General features: G+C 44.6%; 1 protein-coding gene and 1 pseudogene across 1 annotated transcript in view; one reads left to right on the forward strand and one right to left on the reverse strand.

The window, feature by feature from the left end:
* The window catches only part of RGS6 (regulator of G protein signaling 6), a 564680-nt gene that overhangs the window by 474646 nt on the left and 75548 nt on the right, over positions 1 to 14486 (reverse strand). The window lies entirely within an intron of this gene.
* On the forward strand, positions 4314 to 9561 carry LOC137762456 (protein phosphatase 1 regulatory subunit 14B pseudogene; annotated as a pseudogene).

Genomic DNA, 14486 nt, shown 5'->3' on the forward strand with positions numbered 1-14486 from the left:
TTATTCTATTATTCTCTAAAGGTAAACTCCATTCAATTAGGTTTGCCTGTTTCATTCATCCTGTATCCCCCATATCTGCTACACCTGGCACATTCATGTTGAATAAATCAATCAATGGTTTGGGGTGGGGGGTTGCCAGATTACTGATAATGGGTGCTTTTATTTTAAGATTTGCCACTTTATTCTCACAGCACAAGATAGCTGTTAAGTGCATGGCTTTATAATCACACAGTCCTGGCTTTGAATTTTGGCTCTAGCTTATGGCCTTCCTGAATCTCCATTTCATTAGTTGAAAGAAGGGTGGGAGGAAAGAATAACAGTATCTCCCAAGTCTCCTGTGACGATTATGGAAACAATGCCCAGTTTCTAGCATGTTAAGTGTTTAAAAGCATAAATCATGTATATTACTACGTGGAAAATTTCTGAAAGGCTCAAAGAAGACATTCAAGACCATAAAGCCCAGGATGATCAGGTGCAGCCCTATGAAAAGGCACAGAGTAAGGTCTGAGATAAGAGACTTCAGGAGGCGCTCCTGACTCCACATCCTCCCATCCCCCCTTTCCTTCAGCCCGCCCTTCACCTCGGTCCCCACTGTGATCTGGATTTCCACCTCCCTTCTTCCCACCCCACCCACCCCGACCCCACAGGCCAATCACTCCTGATATTCCCAACATTAACATCCCCCATGCCTGGAGATGGTTAACTGAGTTAAATCATCTTCTCCCAAAAGAAACACTATTTAGCAAGTGCATTATATTGATCTATTTATTTGATTAACCTTGTACAATTCATTGCAACTTGCATAGCAGAAACCTGAGACAGTGAGACACAGAACAGGTACGTTTTGAAGGGGGCACTCAGACATAAAGTCCTTGTATTCTGTTGCTTTGCCCAAGTCCAGTCCTGGCAAAAATGATCATTTTCTAGGTCTTCATAGGATTTAACATGCTCTCTCTCTCTCTCTCTCACACACACACACACACACACACACACACACACACACACATACACGAGGACACATACAATCTCACTCAGCACCTCCATCCCCAGCTCTTGCCAATCAAAATCTCTAGTACCTTTAATTAGGTTTATGGGCACAAAGGAGGCTGAGTATTTTTTCCTTTGGCACTGTCTAAAAACTGACCACAGCTGAGTGTTTCTGCTCACACTGATGGTCAACTATACTCCTATAAGACTTGGCTTCACAGGATGTGGATTTTGCTTTATCGTTATTAAAACAATAATCGTTATTATTATCGTTACTGTCCCTGGACCTCAGACATACAGATACATGAAACTGCACTCACTCTATGTGAAATGCAATAAGAACCCCAGCAAGGCCTGAGTGAACTGATGAGGATGATTATAATTTTTGTGACTTTCTGTTTGAATTAAAAAAAAAAAAGTCCCACAAGGACTCAGAGGCAAAAAATATACAAATCAATTTTCACTGCAAAGTAAAGGACCTGTTACAGTGGAGAATTACTGGACTGAATGTCAATATTATGACATAGTATTAGTGTGTTTGGTAATTGCAATCATTGTTGCTTTTGTTGTGGTCATCCATTTTACAATGCTTGGTGTCAGTTTATTTCTCTCTTGTAAAAATAAAATACAGTGTGTGTGTGTGTGTGTGTGTGTGTGTGTGTGTGTGTGTGGAAAAAAAAAAAAAAGAATCCCAGCAAGGCCTGTGGGCAGCTGGCCCTGGGCTTGAGTCCTCTCTCCCATGGACTGGCTGTGCCACTCTGGGAAGGCTGCCTAAGCCTTCTGAGCTGCTATTCTGCTTTCTGCCCATCTTGTGGAACTATTCTGAGAATGTGAACCTATAAACCACAGGCACAGCGTAGGGACTCATCAGGCAGCAGCTTAAAGTAGGCAGGGGTGCCACGCACTTCAACTCACAGGCTGCCAGAGCTGGGTGTGAAGCCATAAATGACTTTGGGGAAGAATTTCAGAGAAAATACAGGATCCATGGGAGTAGACATTCTCCTGAAGAATGGGTCATTGGGAACAATGGGAACCCACGTGACAGAGCACAGGACTGGGGCGGGACTGGTCTCACATCCCAAAGTTTAGCCGTAAATGAAACTGAAAGGTTTTTGTGGGCCTCCTGTGAAACTGACTCCAAGTAAAGAAAGTTGGTTCTAGCCACTTGTCTGAACTCTGCAGGCACATTCAACAGAGGAATAAGAAAGTGTGATGAATTGCTGGAGGGCACGCACTCGGGTGAGGGTTCCTTCTGGGTGAGACCTAAGGCTTCTCTGAAGACTTCCACCCAAGATTCAAGATCTCATTTGCTCTAGCTCTTAGGAAGGCACCACCTGGTGGCCGCTACCAGAAATGACAGCACAGAATTAGCCTTAACCTCTTCCAGCAACAAAGTACTTTGTATTTTTTCACTCAGCAAATATATACACTACGAAACGTAAAATAGCTAGTGGGAAGCAACCGCATAGCACAGGGAGATCAGCTCTGTGCTTTGTGACCACCTAGAGGGGTGGGATAGGGAGGGTGGGAGGTAGGGAGATGCAAGAAGGAAGAGATATGGGAACATATGTATATGTATAACTGATTCACTTTGTTATAAAGCAGAAACTAACACACCATTGTAAAGCAATTATACTCCAATAAAGATGTTAAAAATATATATATATGTACTGAGTCCTTACTAGGGGCCAGACAAGTGCTAAGTGCTGGATGTACATAGTGTATAGAATAAAATTCAGTGGCAGCTCTCAGCGAGCTCATTGTCAACACAACTGCTGAGTAGAGGAGCTGCACGTAACCAGATGAGTGCAGAAGACCAAGGTCTTGATCCAGCTTGGACCAAGCCCTCTAGTCCCCAGCCTCCCCCTCTATGCCATCCCCTCCCTTACCTCTGGAGAATTACTTGCAAATAAATGGCATTCCTTTGCTCCAGGGTCCCTAGGTCTTTCTACCTCATTCCTCCTGCCTCTATACCCATCTTTCCAATTGCACCGGACCAGCTCTCATTTTCAAAATGAAATTTCCTGCTCCAGCCTCCCCTAAGGAAGGCTTGGATTCAGGAGAAAATTTTGTTCATTTTCTTTTTTGTGAGTTTTAACTGCTTCCCGTGATTCCAGCTGCCTCTGATTAGTTCCCCTTTTCCTTCCCATGCTTCCGTTTCTGTCTTTTCTTCCACTAAGAAGCAGGTAAGTGAGGGACAATGAATTAAGAAATAAGAGGAACATTCCAGTCCTGCTTTTCTCCTAGTTTCAGCCCCTGACATTTTAAACCAACATTTTCGGAACTCTTACTTCAGAATTTCCCAGGGTACATTCTAGTGAATATCTACCTTTAATCTCTTGAGGATGGATTTGATTTAGGAAAATTGTCTAACTTTAAATGGAGTCCCTACTGATGATCCAGATGGGTGAGCGAACTGGATTCGTGTCATCGTGGGTCCAAAAATGAGCCGCAGTTATTAAAGAAGGAAATTGGCTTTCTTGGGTAGCTGGAAGGCAGTTTAGCAAAGGGGCCTCCTCCAAATGTGTTTTGAACTCTGAGAAGGTTTAGTGAAATAAGTATGTATCTTCCAAGACTCTTACTTAGAAAGTTATACTCATTTTGGACATATAAGTTTTCTCAATATTTTAGGATCACATGTGGGAAAGTACTAAGGAAATCAACGGGAATGGCCAGTTGGGGATCAGAACTAAGAGAGCTACATGCGCTCAAAGGATGGCCCAGTGCATCCTATGACATCAGGATTGGCTTAAGACAGGCAGGACACTCCTCCTAACTAGGTGGAGGCTGGCGGTAAAGACGGACACAAATGAAGGTAAGAGAGGATGCAGTCTGAGCTGGGGCGTGGAGAGTGAGTTAACACAGAGGGAGTGAAAAAACACCCACCTGTGAGCACAGGTGTAGCTGTGTTTGCCAACGGGACACATCTGTGTGTGCCCGGCAGAGGTTGTCACTGGAGAGAACTCAGGTGTAAGACGGGGAGACAGGTGAAGCGTGGTCCAGTTATGAAAGGCTTTGAAAACTATTTCAAAATGGTTGGACTTTCCCCCACAGATGATGGGAAGCATGAAAGATTTCTAAGCAAAGGAGCGATCAAAGCAGGGTCTTGATACACACAAGGGCAGGGTAGAGGCAGCTTGGGCTCCTGGCTAGAAGAGTCCTGTGGATTCAGTGGGACCTGAGTTCAAATTCGGATTTAACCACTTATTGGATCAGTGAGTGACCTTGAGGGAGTCTGTTTCCTCATCTGTAAAATGGCGATGATAATAATAATAATAAAGCTCCTATGGGGATCCAGTGCCCCGCCTGGAATAAGCACTCAAACGATGGCATGTATGTGCCAGCACTTGGGCGGTGACAGATTGGTGAGAAGAGAGGCTAGCAGCCCAGAGAGAACACTTAGGAGGCGGTTACAGTCATTCTAAAACGGACCGGCAAAGGGCTCAGCTGGCAGGGGTTTCTTTTCCACAAAGGCAGTGGAAGGGATGCCACAGAGATTTCCAAAGAAAGTCAATGAGGTCTGGCGATTGGATGAGGAAAGAGGAGGGAAGGGTGGGGACTCAGGCCTAGAGGCTGGGGTCTGGGAGAACGTGGTGCCATGAGCAGAGAGCAGAGAAGGGAGGGAGGGGCTCCCCATGCCACTGGCTCTGTCTGAGTCAGCAAGACCTGGGGAGGAGGAGATCTGAGGCCCAGTGGACTTATTCCTTCATTACCTTGGAGACTCTATTCTCCCCCCATCAGAGAGGCTTTCCCTGGCCAGCTCCTACACGCACTGTCACCTCCCCCCACTTCTCCTTCAGAGCACGTGTGTAACTATCTGACATAGTATATGTTTGTTTACTGATGGGTTGTACTGTCTGGCTGTCTGCCTAATAAAACATGTGCTCCAGGAGGGATGACCTTTGTTTTGCTTGTTCCACATCCTTGGTGCCTAGGGCAGTGCCTGGCACACAGTAGATGCTCAGTAATATTAGTGTTGTTATTAAAGTGCTTTCAAAAGTGTCTCGCATATAAAACATGTTCAGTAAATATTAGCATTTATTGATGAATATCTCAAAAACTTGTAAAGAGAAAGGCAGATGGGAAGTGCTGAACCTTGGAACACTCCCACGTACTCACCGGGAAAAGGAAAAATTAACAGACTCTCCAAGATTAGAAATTTGGGCCTCCTTTTAAGGCAGGGAAGAGAGGTGAGATGTGCCCCTGGGGAGGCCACACCTTGCACCATGTGGCCAGAGGCTTTTTCAAGCGCTAATACTGAAAACAAAAAAAGGGAGGCAAAACCAGTTCACCCACGGATGGGTCAGCAGCTATGAAAGGGGAAGAATGGGTATTTTGTGGCAACAGAAAAGGCAGGCGCTAGGGCTGAGTAAACTTCTGATTATATGAAATTAAATTGTAATGGCCTCTTTGGCCCAATCTTTCCCTTTCCTCTCGTCAGATCATTTGGAAATCCATATTCTGGCAGAGTTCACAAGAGCTCACTTAGCTGGGAGACCAAACATCAAGCTAATTAGCAGATTCATAACTGACTGCTCCAGATATACAGGGACTGCAAGATCAGCTCCTCCAGCAAATATGTCTACTGTGCACGGAGAAAATTCTTGGCAAAGCCATTAACACAACTTCATAGTGAGACAGGTCTATGCTGCTGGTAGAATAGAACTTCTGCCACTTCTCAACCTCCCCCATGTAGATGAGGGCTCAGAGAAGCCGTGACTGCCCAAGCACCTCCTCTCAGGTAGCATCAGGTAACATACAGTGTTCCAGAATGCTCGTGCAAGCACCAAGCAAAAATCCCTAAGGCTACTTTTCAACTCAAATTAAGATTGTGTTGCTAAATTAGACTGTGAACAAGGTGAAGTGCCCTGGGGTCCATCCTCAGCCATTAACTGAGACTAAAATGTCAGCCACCTGCAACTCCTAACACAAACTATAATGACCACTGACTCCATCTTTGCAGAGGCCTTGATTTCAGAGGATGAGCAAATGAACCAAGAGGGGATATAAAAATTCACTTGTCTGTGGCCTTTCAGAAACTACATGCATGACAGTACATCCTTAAAACATGTTTCAGCAGACTGGGAGTAAGGTACATTTCTCGAAAGTCAACATGGAAAACAATGGGTCCCTATTAATTCCCTGGAGCTCTACTGTGCTCAGAAGGAGGTGTACTCATGCTCCTTTTTGCAACAATTAATAGCCCCTAGGCAACTGCTTTTCAGATTTTTCTTTAATTTAAACTCACCCAAAACTGCAAATTCTCATAGACAAACACAATCATGATTCTATTCTGGATTACCAGGTGAGACAGTTGTGTAAATATATTAGGAATATGAGATGGAAAATAGCATTGACCTTCACATTAGTCACCTTGAGAACGGGCACACTTCATACTTAGTGTTACTGATGTTCAGACCACTTAAGAGGAGGGAATGTCAGATAAAGCTGAGATCCTTGCCTGGCTCTCCCCCTGACAAACTGCTAGGCCAGTTACTCAAGTTCTCCATTGGCAAAGAGTTATGGGGTCTTCGTAAGAATTACATGAGCTAATATCAGAGGACTTTGCATGTTGCCTGGTTCATGGATAGTTTGTTTAGGGATCCGATTTGGGGTTTTGCTTTTTGTTTTACTGGGTTTTGTTTTGCTTTTGGGTGTTGAATCCTGAAATTGCATTTAAATGGCGATCTCTCATTTCAGCAAGATGTTGAGCTAAGATGACATACACTTTCAAACATTCCTGCTATAAGCACCTAGAAATATCAGATACAATAATTTTTTAAATGCATACTTGAACCTGCAATAAAGAATAGGAAATTACCAGGTGCCAGAAACAAAGCCTCAACTGAAAACCAGAAGTAAGCAGAGGAATCAACCGGGCAGCCACTCCTGGGGCTGAGGGGGACCACAGGGCAGAGGAAGGAATAGAATAAGCATTGATCCAGGGGAAGTAAGGGTGTAGATGTCAACTAGCACATGGGAACAGGAGGCAAAGCCCGTGAGTCCTGCCCGAGAGAGGAGGGTGCTGTCCAAAGCGAGGCCCTGCAAAGAGCTGCGACCCCGGGAAAAATGGGCTGAAAAGTATTTCCCTACCAGCTCAGCTAGCTTGTCTATCTCTGGCTTCAGGGGAGGAGAACTAAAAGCTTCCTGCAAAATTTGAACCTCATACCTCTGCCTCTGGAGCATTTGGGGTACAGATTTAGGCTACAGTCTGGAAATGCCCAACCTAAGAAATTAGCATAAAAATTGGTCCTGGGCCAACGATGGGCATGGGAAAAATGAGAGCAAAACTCCCACAACTCATGCTACAGACAATTAGAAAAGTCAGACCCAGGAAGCTCACAAGTGATAAAAGCACAGTGAACTGGAGGATTCTAGCCCCTAAGAACTGGAAATAATAGAAAACTCTGAAAGAGAACATAATTAGGTATGTTTAAAAGGAGAGAAAAACCAATCTCAGATGCCAAAAACACATTTGATAAAACTCAACATTGATTTATGATTTCTTAAAAATAACAAAATTCGGCAAACAAGAAAACCTTTCTTACAAATCTAAGACTAGAAAGACATTTTCTTAACCCAATAAAGGGCACACGCTAACCAGCCTATGGATAGCGTCATTCTTAATGGCACAGCACTATAAGCTCTCCTTTTAAAGTCAGTAATGAGACAAGAAAGGTTACTATCACTTTCTGTGTTCAACACTGTGTTGAGGGTGTTCACAAACTTTCTGTAAAGGGCCTGATAGCAAATACTTTAGGCTTTGCAAACTAGAAAGTCTCTGTTCCAAGTAGTCAACTCTGCTGTTGTAATGCAAAAGGAACCAGAGACAATAAGAGTGTGGCTGTGTTTCAATAAAACTTCATTTACAAAAACAGGTATTAGAGTGGAAGTCCAAGCCAATACATTAATTCAAGAAAAATAAGTGAAAGTTACTGCGATATAATAAAATACATGTATTTGGTCGTCATCCCGGGTTCCTAGCACAGAGCTCCTAAAACCCCTGGAATTTCCTGAGTGATAGGGGTGAGAGGAGTGTCTTTTGCTATTCATAATAAGTCCCTTTTAACCACAGGTGAATTTATGCTAATGAGGTGACTCCTGGCAGATGAAGCTGGTTACCAGAGGAGAGGGGAGAGGGGCTGGAGATTGAGTTCAATCACCAATGGCCAATAATTTAATCAATCATGCCTATGTAATGAAACCTCCATAAAAACCATAAAGGACAGGGTTTGGAGAGCTTCTGGGTAGGTGACCACGTGGAGGTGCTGTGAGGGTGGCGTGCCTGGAGAGGGCATGGAAGCCCCGTGTACCCCTCCTCCCATATCTTGCCCTATACATCTCTTCCATTTGGCTGTTCCTAAGTTGTATCCCTATAATAAACCAGCGATAGTAAGTACAGTGCTTTCCTGAGATCTGCGCACCATTCTAGCAAATTACTGAACTCAGGAGGGGGTCATGGGAACCTACTAGTCAAAAGCATGGGAAGCCCAGACTTGGAACTGGCATGTGAAGAGGGGGCAGTCTTGAGGGGTCTGCGCTAACTCCAGGTCGATAACGCCAGAATTGAATTAAATTGTAGGCCATCCAGTTGGTCCACAGAAAATTGAAATATGTGGAAAATCCACGCATGTGTTGTCAGTAGAAAAACGGTTTTCCTTTAGTCACACAAACTTAAAAAAAAAAATCTGTCATCAAAAAGTTATATATCCATATGCATAGGAAATGCAAGACTATCTACAGATAAACCATGAAAATAAATGAGAGTTCAGCAAGATATACAAAAACAAGTAATGTTCCTATGCACTAGCAACAACAGGAAAACATAATAAAAAGATGCCATTAACAGTACAAACACAGGGGGCGTGACCAGGCCAGGGCCGGCCGGGGGCTCCGCATGCTGCCCCCGGGCGCCCCCTCCGCCGCCCTCTCCGTGGAGCCAGGCTGAGCGGAGCTCACCGGCTAAGCCGAGCCAGCAGCCCGTAGCCAGCCGGCGGCCCTCCCGGAGGTGGCGGCACAGGGAGGGGACCGACGCATGCACGTGGCCCCAGCGGCCGCCAAGGCAGACAGCGGCCCCGCGGGGGGCGCAGCGTTTGCGGCTCCGGGCCCTGGACCAGGCAGTGGCGGCCCAGGGACCAGCGTCTACTTTCAGAGACCCCTTGGGGCCGCAGGCGAGGGCCCGAGCAGCACGGAGGATGAGGGCCCAATGAGGCGCCAAGGGAAGGTCACGGTTGAGTAGGAACGCAAGGAGCTACGGAAGCGCCTCAACCTGGAGGAGTGGATCCTGGAGCAGCTCATTCGCCTCTACAACTGCCAGGAAGAGGAGATCCCGGAGCTGGAGACTGATGTGGATAAATCCTGACGTGGAGGGCGATGATACCCGAGCTGCCAGGGTCAAGGAGCCGCTGGTGGACTGTTGCAAACCCACTGAGGTCTTCATGTCTGGCCTGCTGGGCAAGATCCGGGGCATGCAGAAGCTGAGCACACCCCAGAAGAAGTAAGGGTCTTCGACCCAGGTGAACGATGGCTCCCACAGGACAATCGCTGACCCCCAACCTCGTAGCAACAGCAATACCGGGGGGCCCTGCAGCCAGGCCTGCTGCCATGAGCATGGCTCCCCATGCCCCTGGCCCAGGGGCCTCTTCCCTGCCCCCTCAGTTTTCCATTTTGTGGGGGGGTTATTATTATTAAACTGATGGGAGTTCTTGTGTGTTTATACTGACTGCGGCGCGGGCTCTTTAATAAAGCTAGGATACGCCTTTGGTGCAGTTAAAAAAAAAAAAAAAAAAAGCAACAGAAATATAGGGTATGGGATACTTATGAATTCCCTCAATAAAGATATGTAAGAGAAGTATACCAAAAATTGGGAAATTCTATTGAAGGACATTAAAAAACAACTAAATAAACACAGTATAACATGTTTGTGGGTGAGAAGACCCATTATCATAAGAAGACAAATTTTCATAATGTGTCTGTAAAACATCTGAGTAATTCCAACAAAGCAAAACAGGGCTCCACATTCCTGAAATATATTTTAAAGTGTAAAGAGCCTGGTATGGCAAAACAATTCTGAAGGTGAAATACTATAGAGCAGTTAAACAAATCGACATGGATAAATCTCCAAAAAAAAAAAAAAATGTCGGAGGGAAACATACAGTATAATACAATTCATGTTCATTTTAAAACACTCCCTCCAAAAGGCCTAGACACACCTGGGATTGGCAGAGGTGTGACTACAGAGGGAGGGTGGGTGCAGATGGGCATGGGGCAGGGTAGGGTTTTAGGAATACCTAAAATGTATTTTTTGGGAGAAAGAAGAAAGAACACATGCCAACAAATAGAGCAAATAGCATCCGATCACAAATATGAATATCTAAAATTTTCTATATAATTTGGAAATTAGGTAAAAATTGAGTTTTTTGCCAGTATTTTAATGAAGAATTAAATTTATGCCCAGCTTGTTTGGGAGGCATACAAGTCTTAAAAAAAAAAAAAAAAAAACTCCCTGCTGAGCCAGAGAATGCAAACTCAGTCACCTGGATTCCGTTCTTCCAGTGCAACACTGACCCGGGCACAGCTGGGATCATCTTCACATCTGGTTTGTGGTCTGAGCTGGTTAATGTTTAACCTGCATCGTTTAAGCTTAAGCTCACACCATAGTCTTCATTTCACAAACTAATTCGCTTGGGGAAAAAAAAAAGTTAGCATCCATTTAAACATCAGTGCTGGAAATACACCTGTCTGTCATACAGAGTCCCATAGTGTTCTATAGGCTTGATATGTTTATAATTTGAAACATTATTTTTAAAAGAAACACTGTTCAGAACAAAAAAGATACCAGTCTTAGGACATAATGAAAAGACGTCTAAAATCCTACGTTGCGTTGGACAGGACCAGTGCTCCCTGGCCCCATCACCCACCTCAGCTGCTGGACCCAATGCCAGCGACTCTTTCCTTTTTCCAAAAATCAAAGCCTCCTACAAAGAATGAATATTTGTCAGACTTGAAAATATTCCCAAGAATATGCCACAGGCTCAGAAGACAACTTAAAAAGAAGGATTCCAGAAATGTTTGGGGCAATAGCAACATCAGTGGAAGCATCGAAGGATTACATCTATCCCAAGGTCACTAGTTTGTAGAGAACAAAATCCACTTATACTGTAAATCTGATTTTTCTTTAATTCAGCAGTGGCAACTGAAGTCACTCCTCTCCTGACTGTCAATGTCATCTAGTATGGGAGCCAACACGCCGCACAGCTAGGAGCGATGTTGGAACCAGCATTAAAAATGACACCCCACCCTTACAAAGAGCGTGCCATTCAACACAGGGCTCATGCAGTGGTTGTAAATTACTGCAGATCCTCACAGCATCTGGGGGGATTTACCTAGGTGTTTGGCTCAGAAAATCGGAAACTTGTTAATCAAACACTGAACCCCATGGGTCAGTAGAAAGGAAACACTGTTTTCACAGTGAGATCTGATCCAGCAGCTGCGATAAGGACAGGGCACCACGAGGGAAAGGCAGAGGAATCAGAGAACCTGATCGGCTTAGAGGGAGGCATGCCCAAGCAGCAAACGTTGCCTGCATGGTTTCTGAAGCTGCTCACCCTCAAGCCCAATAAAAATCAGAAGAAAAGGCTGCAAGCCCCCATCCCACTCTGTGGACAAGAGTTCCCTCGTCCATCGTCAGTTCATCACACAAAGCCTGCATTATGTGTACAACTTACATTCAACAAAGCATAGACATGTTTGTTCACAAATGTGTATTTAGTTCATGAGTATTTATTGAGTGCCTTCCATGGCCGAGTGCGGGACTGGTATACAAATGGTGACCTGAAACAGCCGCGTCCCTGCCCTCATCAAGTGTGGGGTAAATTAAGTATGCTGTTCACAAAACCAAGGACAAATTTCTTCTAAGAAGGCTTTAATTCTCCCCTCATTTGTCGCTGTAGGAATCTGCCTACAAAAGGGCTCCGACTCACCTTTTAAATGTGCAAGATTACACACTATCCCTATAAACTCCCACACGTTGAGATTGCCGTGTTCATGGCTCCTGGCCATTAAAACTGGTAAAACAGAGTCTTTAATACATAATTCATCTTACTGAAGAACGTATCCACGCTTCATTTTACAGGAGCTATTTGATGATTAACCTCGCTTACTCGACAAGGGACTTGACTGGCAATAAAGGCTAAAGTTTCTTGTTTGCTTACTCTATGCCAGGCACTGTTAAGTATTTCCCACGTACTAACTCATTTAGTCTTCACAACGATACAGCCATGTGGGTATTACTTTTATCCTCAATTTACAGATGAGGGTAAATGAGACATTCCCAGGTTCACAAACCTGCCCAAAGTCACACAGCTGGTAAATGGTTGAGTCACAATTCAAATTGTGGTCCAAGCTCTTTACCACTCACAAAACTGCCTCCGAGACAGAAAAGATGGAGGTAAAACCTGATGGCCACACACTAATTCTTATACACATGGACCTCATCCAAAAAGGAAGATGACAGAAGCTGACAACTGTAAAGCAATTAAAAAAATACTTTAGAAAGGTCAACAATCTGCGTGGGGTGGGGGGGTGGAGGGTTAACAGACTTGGTCACTAAAATACCTTGGAGGGCATTTCAGAGTGTTTTAAGTGGGAAGCAGGGGATGGGTGATGAGGAAGTTGAAGGCTGCCAGCACAAGGGAATGATCGTAAGCGTGGCGGGAGAGTAAAGGAAACACACAGAAGTCCAGCTCCGAGAGAAAGCAAGTCTAAGGAAAAGGACGGCTGTTCTATTTAGTGTTGGAGAAACCTGAGCATCCTTACAGAAACCGGTAGAAAGAGGAAGAAATGCAGGCATGAAGAGCAGAAAAACAGATGACACGTTCAAGAAGAGGGAGGACGGGCTGGAGAGGGGACCTTTTGAAAGAAAGATAGACGAGTTTTTGATAAAAGAGGAGGAAAGTTTTCTAATTAGGTGGAAAGGAGATCAAATGAGAGAGATCCTATGAGACCACCTTGAAATTATCAGGAAAACAGGAATCAAGGTCATCTGCTAAGACTGAAGCAGATTTGAAGAGAGGGAAACGTTCTGATAATTACCACAGGAATCAATACGGCTCTGTGTGTGTGTGTGTGTGTGTGTGTGTATGCACGCACACATACCCACACACGAGAACAGAAACACCCTTTGATTAAAATACTTCTCTAAGAAACTGTAAATAACTCCTCAAGGAAGTCTACTTCTAGTATATATTTTAGGTTTCTCTCCCACATCAAAGCTATGGTTGCTATCTTCGTATATAAGTCTATTTTGAGATACTGTGCAGAGGAGGGGACAATGTGAAACAAGAAAAGTTCATTTGTCTCAACTTCTGTGGAGGCAATAATATGATAAAGAGGCAAGAGAAATGTTAGTATCTTATAAGGCCCTGAAACATTTGTTAATTAATTTTTCAGAAGGAAGGTTTTATTTCAATGGTAAGAATAGTTATCACCACCAAGGCATAGGAGAGAGAAAAAAAAATCAGGGGACCTAAGAAGTGAGGAACAGAGACGAAGCATGGTCTGATGGCCACACACTACTTCTCATACACGTGGACTTCATCCAGAAAGGAAGATGGCAGAAGTGACAACTGTAAGGCAGGCGGCTGCCTCTGGGACTGGTTCTTCCAGACAAGGAACAGGAAGGGAAGCCTGCTTCCTTATACCGACCCAGGATCGCGATTTCCCGCAAAGCAGCCAGATGGGCTATAAAATTCTTCAAAGGTAGAAATATCAATTCACTCAACAAATATTTCTTTAACACCTATGTTCCAGACACTAAGCTAAATGCTGGGGAGAGAGAAATGACTGGCTTCCTGTATTAGTTTATCTACAGCTGTGTGGATTAAAACTACTCTAAAACTCAGTGGCTTAAAATAACAAAACAACTGTTAGGGCTTCCCTGGTGGCGCAGTGGTTGAGAATCCGCCTGCCAATGCAGGGGACACGGGTTCGAGCCCTGGTCTGGGAAGATCCCACATGCCGCGGAGCAACTGGGCCCATGAGCCACAATTACTGAGCCTGCGCGTCTGGAGCCTGTGCTCCGCAACAAGAGAGGCCGCGATAGTGAGAGGCCCGCGCACCGCGATGAAGAGTGGCACCCGCTTGCCACAACTAGAGAAAGCCCTCGCACAGAAACGAAGACCCAACACAGCCATAAATAAATAAATTAAAAAAAAAAAAAAGAGTTGGGTAAAAGATATAACAATTGAATGCAATGGGCAAATCTTGATTGGGTTTTAAAAAAAAAACAAAAAACAACTATCTCACAGTTTCAGAAGAGGTGGCTCTGGCTCAGGGTTTCTGTGTTGGGGGTCCCCCAGGGTCAGTGACCACTAGAATGATGCACAGGACTCACGTATGGTATTACTTATGGCTCTGATTTATTACAGCAAAATCAGCAAAGGGTGCCTGGAGTGAAGTCCGTAGGAAACCAGGCACAAGCTGCCAAGAGTCCTCTCCCT

Source organism: Eschrichtius robustus, chromosome 1 (genome assembly GCF_028021215.1).
Source record: "Eschrichtius robustus isolate mEscRob2 chromosome 1, mEscRob2.pri, whole genome shotgun sequence".
Lineage (NCBI taxonomy): Eukaryota > Metazoa > Chordata > Mammalia > Artiodactyla > Eschrichtiidae > Eschrichtius > Eschrichtius robustus.